Source organism: Triticum aestivum, chromosome 2B (genome assembly GCF_018294505.1).
Source record: "Triticum aestivum cultivar Chinese Spring chromosome 2B, IWGSC CS RefSeq v2.1, whole genome shotgun sequence".
In the NCBI taxonomy this organism is placed as follows: Eukaryota; Viridiplantae; Streptophyta; class Magnoliopsida; order Poales; family Poaceae; genus Triticum; species Triticum aestivum.
Genome location: NC_057798.1, coordinates 774,197,334 through 774,208,877, shown reverse-complemented (window position 1 = coordinate 774,208,877; position 11,544 = coordinate 774,197,334). Strand labels below are relative to the sequence as shown.

General features: G+C 45.5%; 1 long non-coding RNA gene across 13 annotated transcripts; it reads left to right on the top strand.

Annotated features, from left to right (window-relative positions):
- The first annotated feature begins 4,623 nt into the window (after positions 1-4,623).
- On the top strand, positions 4,624-10,712 carry LOC123047306 (uncharacterized). Of its 13 annotated transcripts, none has more exons than XR_006422922.1 (9): positions 4,625-4,929; positions 5,168-5,348; positions 5,455-6,906; positions 7,111-7,166; positions 7,245-7,982; positions 8,360-8,526; positions 8,593-8,665; positions 9,473-9,732; positions 10,270-10,712. It is a non-coding gene; the product is annotated as an uncharacterized lncRNA (long non-coding RNA). The 13 variants fall into 13 exon arrangements; XR_006422925.1 differs by having other exon boundaries at positions 4,627-4,929; positions 6,441-6,906; XR_006422919.1 differs by having other exon boundaries at positions 4,624-4,929; positions 5,168-6,906.
- Positions 10,713-11,544: the final 832 nt, after the last annotated feature.

Genomic DNA, 11,544 nt, shown 5'->3' with positions numbered 1-11,544 from the left:
TTGGTTCTTAAAGATTGACGCTATTTACTACTACCTCCGTCCCGGTTTAGAGGGCCGGAGAGCCAGTACAGCAGGACCAAGACACTTGCGCGTGATGCTTTGGTCTTCCCCCAAAGGCTGCACCCTACATGCATGCACCCAGTGAATAGCCGGCATGCAGCAGAGTAATTCTCTCCCCTGCCTGCATGCAGCGTGCTCAGCCAATCTTCTCGCGAGCCAGCAGGGCAATTAAAGCATCCGGCCTTGTAATTGCGTACGACGTGGGCTGGCTAACCGGACTTGTATACCCGAACGGAGGTAGTAATCAGTAACACTGGCTAGCTTAGCCGGTAGCTCTTCTCACCCTGCCAGAACTGTAGGGCAACCCTTTTGAGAGAGTTGTGCAAGCACTCAAACTCGCGAAAACTGAGTCCATGTAGCTCAGAAAGCTCGTCAAAGTAATGGCGCTCTCCGGCCGCCACCGCCGACTGCATTTTGAGGCACTTGGAACTGTAGACAGGCTCTCAGAAGTCCTCTCCTGTAAACACTGTCTGCCATGTTCTAGGGCCCTTAGAACGGCGGGAACCCGCATAACTTCCTTTCCAGGAATAAGCGGTTGTATTCGGGTCCTCTCAAATAATCTTCCTTAGAAGTTGTGATATTCACCCAGAGATCGTGAAGCGTGGGGCAGCAGCTAAGCAGGTCTGCGATCAACACCGCTACTTTTTTTCCGGTCGGTGAGAAGACCATACTGAGCTCGAGGCACTCAATATTGCGGAGCACCAGAAGGAGAATGCCCTGGTTGGTGACGGTGATCCCCTCCAGAAGGCGGTTCCTCAAGTTGAACTTCTTGGCATGCGTAAAGCCTTGGAGGTAGCCCCAAAAATTCTGGTGAGCGGCAGTTGCGTCTCTTTCCTGTTTGCGACGGTACTTGATCACGGTCGGTCCATAGGCCGGGCAAAGAGGGCAACTGCCCTGGGCCTTGACGGGGCAGGGCCCCAAATATACTATTATCACTAAGTCTAAAAGATTATTGCAGTACAAACTAAAAAGATTAAAATCGAAAATTTGTGTGAGCTAGTCCACACAACTAACAAATAATGTTACCATTTAGGAACAACCAAATTTCATAGGCGACACATTTTTTAGTGAGTAGACTAGTGTATCTCCCATAGATCTGCGAAAAGTTGCACAAAAATCTATGTTAACTAGATTTCTATGTTTAGTTACATCAAAACTTCATATTTCAGAAAATGGCAGGAGCCCATGTATACACTAGAAGAAGTCAAGCATCGAGACAAGCCTGAAAAATAAATGAATTATATGTATGCAAAATTGAGTCTATGACATATTATGCTCGTTGATAATCGATGTTATTACAATGACATGTAAAGAGCTTGGAGCACATTCACAAACAGTTCAATTTATAATGTAGAATATTCTATAAATATGTTACCTAATAAAACACTAGAAACAATTACTAAGATATGAATTAGGCAATACGCTTTAGAGATCTCTACCATGATAGTTACTGATATTATAACATACAAGAACACATACACACAAAATATACATATGCATCGTATAGTTAATTGACAAAAAGTAAATTGAAAGATTAATTTCATTGAAGCACGCAATTTAAATTTAGATGAAGTAAAGTTTCACTAAAATACATTAGAACTAATAACAATGAATTACACTAATATTTAACGATATTGTTATGTGGTTCCACACAAAAGACACTGTTATATTGTTAACTATGTTAACTAACTAATAGAAATTATACTCGCCAACACTACAATACAATAAAAATGAAATTGAATAAGTATAAATGTTTGGTATAAAACTATTATTTTAATTTCCCTCGGGTCTCAATCATGTTTAGACCGACCCTGTACTGCATCAGGGTGATGTCGACACGCAGTAGGTCATGTGGTGGTGGGTTGAGCACAATGTTGCAGAGGACATCTTTGAACTCGAAGCGCTGCAGCCTGGTGGGCAAAGATCTGGAGAGTTCCCTCCTCCTTGAGGCAACACCTTCCAGTCGAGAGAGCGCATTGGTGGCGGTGGCGGAACATCTCCTTCCAAGATCGGCTAGACCCAGTCATCCTACAGTAGTACGGACTCCAGGGAGTGAGGGGAAGTCGACGAAGCTCTGGTGTCCTTCAATTAGCAGCTCGCAGTGCCGCAAGTGTAGCTTACACAGATGCAGGAAGACTGCCGACGATAACCCCGGCGCGAGCTCACCACAGTTGGTGAGATCTAGCACACGAAATGTGCCCGACGGTAAGGAGTGGAGGTTGATCGAGTACATCTGAGTATCGTAATTAGCCCACTTTGCTTTGTAGTTTATCCTGTCGAAAAGCATTGGTTCCCCGCTGATGTTGTCCACAGCTGCAATGCGGAGCTCCTGGACGACGCTTATCGCCGGGTGGGAAGAACTCCGGCCAAGACTTGGGAACGGTCGCACCAGTTCGCCTCGCAGTTGAGGAAATCCCTCACGATGTTGGTCGTTTGTCCCTCCACGCGGAAGGTCAACTTAGTGACCGGGACGAGGACGGGGTCGGTGCCCTTGGTGAAGGCGTTGAGCGACTTGTGGGCGGCGATGACGAATTTGTCGCGCCTAGCCAAGAAGAAATCGTGCTCCATCATGTGTTTCTCATCGTCCTCTAGTATGTGTGCCTCGACGTTTACAATGCCTAAGGACGTCCATAGTGGGCTCCACCGCTTCAAGAGCGCGGTGATGGAGACGTCCAGAGTGGGCGCCGCCCCTTCAAGAGTGCGGTTATGATGATGAAATATTATTGTCTCATATAGTTTCAATGTATGTGTATGTTGCTAGTATAAAACCTATATAAACACTATTAGGAAAAACCTTATACACAAAACTTTAGTAGTAGCGCTTGTTAAAAAAGTGCGCTACTGCTACACAGCAATAGCGCATGCAGAGTAAGCGCGCTGCAGATACATATATAGCAGTAGCGCGTCTCATTATAAAAGCGCTACTACTAAAATTTCCACTACTAAGCCGATAGGCTACACATAGCAGTAGCGGTCTTTCGAAAACCGCGCTGCCGCTAATATTGTTGTAGCAGCGAGTTTAGGTGTAAATAACTACTGCTAACGAAAAGAAAATAAAATGAAAAATAAATAGAAAAGTAAATGAAAATGAAAGAAATAGAAAAAGGAGAAAAAAATGTAAAGAAAAATAAATAAAGAAGGAAAAGAAAGGAGGAAGGCATAGCAGTAGCGCGTTTACTGAAACGCGCTATAGCTTACTTAGCTATAGCGCGTTTACAGTAACACGCTACCGTTATGTTTCACTTAACCAGCGGTTTCCCTCTCCCCGGCCATCACTTCTCCCCCCCAAATCCCTCGCCCCACCTCGCCGCCGTCTCCCCAATTCGCTGTCGCCCCACTTCGCCGCCGTCTCCTGCCGGCGTCGACGCCCGCAACCTCACCGTCTCCCCCCGAGGCCGCGCTCATCCTCACCGCTGCCGCCCGAGGCCGCCCTCAGCCTCACCGCCGCCGCCCGAAGCCGCCCTCGACCTCACCATCGCCGCCCTCGACCTCACCGCCGCCGCCCGAGCCCGCCCAGGACCGTCACTGCCCTAGCCCGAGCCCGCCCTCCCCGCCCCTGCCTCCGTTGCCGAGCACCTCCCTGCCACTGTCTCTCCCATTGGTGAATTTCCTTGATTTAAGTGTTCTGTCTAGGTTCAAGCGCTTGACATTGTTTCTTCCTGGGTCATCAACCCCATCCCTCTCCTCTTAATTACCTTGCCGCATTAGACTTTTTGCCTGCATGGCAGTCTTAGCACATGTACAAAGGTAGAGCATTGAAGGTAGAAACATAAACTAGTGTCATATGTCTACCTTGTGCCCATATTAACCTCTTTTACTACTATATAATCCGTTGTGACATTGGCCTAAACGTCAACTGCAACCAAGAATTTAAACGTCAATCTTTAGACCTTAAACGTGGAAGCATGGGAGATAACCACTACGCCAAGTACCTGTTAGTTCATATAAAGAGAAATACTGAGTTTTATATTTTGGCCACGACAATTTCTCGTATAGATTTTTTTCTCCTAGACCAAATTTCCGATAACTTAATAAACTTTTTGTTGAATTAAATATATTATACCTGCAAAAAAATTAAATATATCAGACGTTAAAATATTTGAATTCAAAATTCATTTTGAAATTTTAGGCAAAAAACTGGAATTTCTAAGATATTCTTAAACCCGGATTTTTTTGGCCCCTTCCAGAAAAGGAATGTAAGAAAACGCCGCTTGTGAAAAAGTTTTGTACGTTGTGGTTTAAGCATTATATATCTAGACACATTTTTTTCAATTGAAATTTTTTGGTTAAAAAAGCTAAGATTTATTCTGAAACCCGGGAAAAAAGGACTAAAAAAAGACCTACTTCCGTTATCTCTACTTCTAATGTCTCAGTTGGTAGGTCGTGTTCCGGGTTTTATTTTCGTCCCACCTCACCCGGTCTTTTTTGATACTTCTTTGGTACTTGCTCCCACCTCCCACTCAGCCGTGAAAAACCAAAGAAAACCCCATGATTGAGTGCCGCACACGCCCAACCTTCCGTCGCAATTAACTGACACGATCGAAAATAAACCACTGAGAACAAACCGGCGAAAATTAACCAGCAACACAAACAAATCGCACGCAGGATCGACGGGGCTCCCCTCGATCTGTTTCCCAGGTCGCGACAGCCCTTCGCCATCGCCGAGATCCGAGGGGAGCCGCCGCCACCGAGGTCCGGGAGGAGCCGCCGCCGCACCGTCTTCCTCCTCCGCCGACCTCCGAGGCGCCCAACTCGTGGGACGCCGCCGCCTTGCGGAACCCGAGGGCGGGGCAGGGCATGATCGCGTTGCGGTCGAGGTCCAAGATCGCCGCCATCGACCTCTGAGATCGACATCCCTCTCTATTTCTGGTTCGCCGGCCTCTCTCCCTTTTCCCAATAACTCTCTTTTGTGCGCGTGCATCGCTGCCGGCGTCCACTACCGGCCGCCTCCGCCGTCGATTGGTGCCCCCATGGCGCTACTGACTCCGACGAGATCTCCTATTTCCAACATATGCAGCCGCCTCGCTGTTCTGGCCCCATGTGCGGACCCGTGGCTAACCCTAGCCATCTCTATCTCCGACGGTGATGCCTCCTCTTCCTCTTGCAGCCCCGCCCTCGTCCTTGCTGGTGCTCCACATGTATATCCGACGGTGACGGCGACCGACGGGCTGTGGGTCTACCAGAAGGCGCGGCAGGCGACAGCGCAAGGCCGCTCGCAGCAGGGCGCGTGGTCGATGCGTGCGGGTGGTAGCCGGCGAGGACATGTTGATGTTCATCCGGGGCACACGGTGAGTATTCTATGTTTATGTGAATAGATGCATCAGCCATACGGCTGCACCATCTCCAAGTATTTCTGGGTCAATCGTCCGAGCCCCATGTCCATGGCAACAACAGTGAGGTGAGCAGCAGCAAAGGCACCTCCGCCGAGGTGGTGGTCGGCGTTCGGCGTCTAGCAGTGGCCGCGGCGATGCAGAGAAGTTGGAGGCCAGGAGGCGGGGCAAGAAGATGGGGATGGCGAGGCAGAGGAAGCGGTGGGCGGAGGCAGAGGAAGGAGAGTGGGCAAACTGCATAGGGAGATGCAGAGGAGACGGGTCGGCAGCAGGCAGAACGAGCAGCTGGGCGGCAAGGGCATGGGGCCGGAGGAACTCTCCTTTGAGGTGCTCTGCGTGCTCACCTAGGTGCTCCTCTACGGCTGGGTCATCGTTCCCGCGCTGAGCAAGTTCTCCATCTCCTCGGGCGGCGGCTGCGGGGAGCCGTCGCAGCTGCAGCGGATGGGCGCAGGCCGCGTCCTCATGGCGATCTCCATGGCGATCGCGGCCGTCGTGGAGACGAGCCGCCTCGCCAGCACGGATCGTACATGGGCATGATTGGTGGGGATCGGACATGGGCATGACTGGTGGAGCTGATAACGGACACATCAAGAAACGACCATAGCTCCTCGAGCCAGCTAATCTGCTCGTTGCTCTCTCTATCTCCTGATTTGCCTCTCTGCTCTCTTTTCCATTCATCTCTTTTTATTTAATCCCCCCAAAATATCATCTTTGTTGGTTCTATGCCTTCAAGGTGTTTGATGAAAGTTTAACTAGGCTGTAGGTATATAGCATGTAACATTTATCCTATGTTGTCTTTTGATAATTTCTTCTCCCTGAAATTTAGCTGCAGACCTGGGTTATGTGACTTGCCTGTAGTATATGTTGCCTCTGGGTTATGTGGACTTGCCTGTGCAACATATCATTTGATAATGAGCCTGAGGAAATATACTTGTGCTGGATTGTTTGAGATATATGCATCAGATAAGCCCATGTTGCTGTGAATTTTGCTGGTCTGACCATCACTTTATTTATGCTTGCGTGTGTAATTCCTGTTTTGTGCGCCAACAGTGGCCACTATTTTGTCTCACCGGACAAAACCTGAAAATGATGGGAGGCCGCCACCGCAACAGACCGTCGGTGGCCATGTGCGGGTGTCTTCCGGGATCCAGCTGTGGTCGTCGCCGTCATATGGGTACCAGGGGATATGGATGCTAGAGGAGGAGGACGTGCTTCTCCGGCCAGACCCAGGGTCAGGGCCGGCACGCCGCGGGCATCTACTGTGACCATGGCCACACGCCTGGGCTGACGCCGCTGATGAAGCCGCACACCCTCAGCCACAAATTTGTCCCCGATCCCATCCATGCAACTTCTAAGCATGTCTGTTTCCATTAGCTGGCTTCTTGTTCTGTTCACTGATGCAAAGCCATTTGTGCAGGTGGGCTTCGCTGCCATGGAATGGCGCCTCTGATTTCTCAGGTAGATGAGCTCGGATTCATGGATGCTATGTCCATACAGCAAACTGAGTGCTTCAAAGGTACTGACTAATTAACTCATTTGTGTGATCAGCAAGCAACATTTCATTAATGACATGAATCAGCATATCTGAATACTACCCCGCCAAAAAAAGCATATCTGAATACTGTTTGATTTCTTCTCCTTGACCATGTATCTGAACTTTATTACGCTTTGTTGAGTCGATTAAATGAATTGTTGCTGAACATTGATGGGATGCTCACAGAAGATGAGGTCAAGAAGGTGGCTACGCAAATGATCACAAAGAGAAGACTACCGCTGGTTCGTCTTCCCCCGCCCCTTCAACTATGTTCACATCTGCACATCAATCTATTGATATTGTTTGGGATTTTTTTCCAGGGCCTTTTGATCGACCACGCGATTCAAAAAGCTCTTTAGTGCAGTTTGCAACAACAAAAATCAGAGGAAGCTCTAAGTTGATTCACAGAAGTTCAGAAGTTCAGTCCAGATGCCAAGGCATGCTTAGCATCTCATAGTCAGAGGCTATCCCGTCTCAACATTGCACCTATGCAGGTTTTCAATTTAGGAGATGATTTGCACCTATCCATTTACTCTAATGTATTACATACTAATCCTTTTGGAGGCAAGAACGGAAGAAAAATCTGGTGATGTCTCCACGAGTCAAGTTATATAGCCGTTTCTGACTTGAAGGAATATTTGTGGGATTTCAATCATTAGGAAGTTAGAGGGCATCTGCAGCTTGGCAAAGTAGATGTTGTTGACATCAATTATTAATTGTTATTTTATAATGTTCCATCATTTTGTTTTTACACTTTTTTGCAGGCACTAGCAATGTTTTACCATTGACAGAGCATTGTGAATATGGTAACAGACTACTTGGGTGTTCTGAAATCGAATTCTGTATATAATATAAGTATATTCCATGACATGTGTTGCTGCTTCTGATTAGATACAATAGCTTCTCTCTTTTTTATCGTACAGCTGAGATCTTCATTACATTACAACCTTATGTTTTGCTTTTTTCTTAATTGAAATTGGTGTTCTCTCTCTAGGTTAATGGATCATCCTGGGAATGGACTATGGAATGGCAAACTAACAGGGCACATCGCACAACTGGTATAAATGTGTCGATATGTTGCATTTCAAGGCAGTTTCACTCATAAATACTACTCCATCCATCCCAAAATAAGTGCTCAACTTTGTACTAACTTTAGTATAAAATTGTACTAGAGTTAAGACACTTATTTTTGGATGGAGGGACTGCAAATTAAAGAATAACTACCATTTGTGTGTGTGTGTTGGGGGGGGGGGGGGGGAGGATGTAGAAGTGAAATTTTCTAAAAATTTAACCTACGTTTTTCCTTGAGAAGGTTTATAAAATTATAAGACATAATTTGATGAAAGAGATATCTCTACTTCTTGGTGTTGCATCAAGGCCTTGATATTGGACTACAATGCATATGTCATTTCGTTTCCTCCCCTCCCCATCCTAGGTTGTTGGTCAGGCCAGCTGAGGAGAGACACCAAATTAAGAAGAGAGAGACATCAAAGATGGAGCTGTGTTTAGCTGCTCGCTCATCAGACCTTACCCGGCAGAGCTGCTTGAGGGGCTTGCTGCCATGCGGTTTTGCTCAAAATAGCTAGAGCACACACGTGATAGGTGGAAATCTCTTGCTTCTTGGCTTGATTTGGTTCAGTTTTTATTACTGATTTGGTTTGCTTGCAGGGTTGCTTTGGTTTACAAGGAGGAGAGGCTGAGGCTGATGCTTCTAGAGTTGGTGTACGTTGTGTAGAGAGAGGTGAGGATCTCACTCCAGTATCTTGTAAGTCTGGAGTAGGACAATACGTTGGGCCTTTTCATTAATGGATGTTGTTTCTGCATGTATCTTGACTATATATTTGATCCGATGCATTACTTTATTTTCTAGAAACTTTACTCTTAGGAAAATGTCGGTTCACATTGGAAAAATTCACTCGGCGTTGTCCTTCTGTTTCATGCATGATGCAATAACCATAAAACATGTTTGGCACCATGGAAGCCACAAGGTTACAGAACTAGAGACATGTAACCTACTTAATGCCTTATATCTGTCTTCCTATGTTTAAATATTTAGATATTTTTCTCTAAATTATTTATATATTTTTCGATCATGTACCGCCTCTCACTGATTATTTATTTATTGCAAATCCATGAAGTTTATGATTTTCGCATATAGCTATTGTTTTACTTTTGCCTTGTTGTGACCTGTGAGTACAATTAGTCTTCTGGCTAAATTCTTGTTTTATATTCCCACATCATCTTAGATATTTCATTCATTGTCACTACTCTTAATTTTGGTTTACAAATTTGCTGTGGGTTAATGAATTTTTCAGGTTCTACTGAATTTTTCATGTTGAATTTGATTGTATACATACTTGCTAATCCAATTATAGATAGCTAAATAAATTGAAGATGATGCCACTTTGTGCATTGTACATCTATTGGAAATGGCAATAGTTACATGACCAACACTTTCCCATTCAGTTTAGTCTGCTATTCTGCTTGTACTATCATTTCTTCAGATATATAGATTTTTTGTTCTACTAAACTCTCATGCTACTTGAAGTTTACCTAAAGAGTTTCGGGGGAGCAAAGCAGAAAGGAGTTCAGTGCGAAGGAGAGGAGGGAGGAGAGATCTGGACGCACCAAGACAAACAAGCGAGCTGATCATGCCGCCAACCTTGTTCTGTGCGGCTCGCTGGAGCTAGACGATGAGTCCTTGCCTGCCTCCGGCCCTCCTAACAATTGCTGTGAACCCTGTTATGCGCCCTTGGCTGATCAGCCAATCTTACTATACCTTTCCCCCTCCCGGTTCATCATGCTCAGGTCCTAGCTTGCATCTTGTGAGTTTTAATTAATACAACAAAATATCGCACGTACTTTTGTTAGTTTACTTCACTTTTGCTAGCTTGTTGATACTTTGCACAAAATTGCTAGAGAAATAGGCACATCAATTAAATGATTATACATATAAGTCGATGGTGGTATTTTTTCAGAAAAATTACATGCATTTCTATGATTCTCCATTTTCCAGATTCTTCCTGCATTTATGTGATTAATTGAAATACCATTCTAAATGCATTTGCTTACTGGGATAATTTAAATTTCTGGATAAAATTTCACTGTAGTATATCTTGCGTCAATAAATATATGTTTTGCGTTTCATGCTGTGCGGCATATTTTTCTTATCAACTATTATGTTACTGAAAAAAGTTGTTCAGGTAATGATGGTATCTCACGTAGTGGTTAATGGTGATTTTTTATTTCACCATTTGTTCTTCCTCGAGTACCTGTTCTTTTTTTCACTCTGTCGTAAGTTGACGATATGCCCCTTTTGTGTGACACTGTTTTTTTCCTATACAGGAAGGACTTGGCGCAGTTGTGACGTTAATGAACAACACTCCAATCAGGGACCACAGTGACCTCGGGGAGGAGATCAAGAGAATCAACAACCCTTGGTGGTTTTCCTCATCATCGGCACAAGTGCAATCAGCAACAATGATGACCAGCTCACAAGGCAGCTACTGAACCGTTCGAGCCTTGTTGAAAAGACAACATGGAGACCGAGAGTGATCCAGAGAGAGGGGGGTGACCGGGAGAGGGAGGAAGAGTGTTCGAGAGAGGGAATGAGGGAGAGTGAGGAGGAAGAAACCTTGTTGGTAGGACAACCATATTCTAAAATAAAAAATGGGATTTGGTGGGATCCCATCATTGTCTTTGTTCCCGGTGTCTGTCACACACGATAACTTTAATGTCGAATGCATAATGGATGCATTCTTAAATTATTTGATTAAAGAATTTTTAGCTCTACAAGGGTTGCATGTGGAATCTGAGGAGAATCTGTGCACCAGCGTCCGACTCCTTGATGTTGCTCTGATCATATTGTGTAAATATATTTCTAATAAAGCAATCACCCGATGGTGTACATGTTAGGAATAACAAGATGTAATCATCAAGTGTGAGAGATGGCAACATCATGATGGGATGGTATGTATTGTTGTGCTCATCAATAGAGTTAGATCACTTTTCTGTCTGAGAGTCCATTTTTTTGTGCGTTAGATGGATTGACAAGTACCAAAGTTTGATGCAAGCAGAACTAAAACCTGTCCATGGATTACCTTCAGTCCCACATTCCAATCAACAGCATTGGGCTGAGCGAGCGCGCGGGTGTCGCAAGAGGCAATGGGCAGCCGGTGGAGACTGAGTGGCGAGCGGCGGTGGCGAGGTCGAGTGGTTGGCACCAGCGGCGAGTAGGCAATTACCGTGATGGGCGAGCGGACGGGGCGAGCAGGTGTCACGATTGCATCACAGTTGGAATAAAGTCCAAATCAATCAGCCAAGGGCCATTATGTACGTGAGTGTGTTAGCAGTGGGTATATCTCAAGATTATTTCTCAACTCGGCATATGGGTAGAGACTAAAAAGACGATGCCATGGTAGCATGGCAGACCTGGCAAGTGCCACGAACATCATGATATTCTTCCTTTTCTTAATTCCTTGATTTGAAAAATAATTTGCTCTGCGTGTGTAGGAACATAGCAGTCAGGCAAATGACACTTTGGCATCTTGATCTATCAAGGGAAATAATTTCTTTACTTTAGAAAATGTGGGTTCGGATTGGTCTGTTGAGTTATGACTG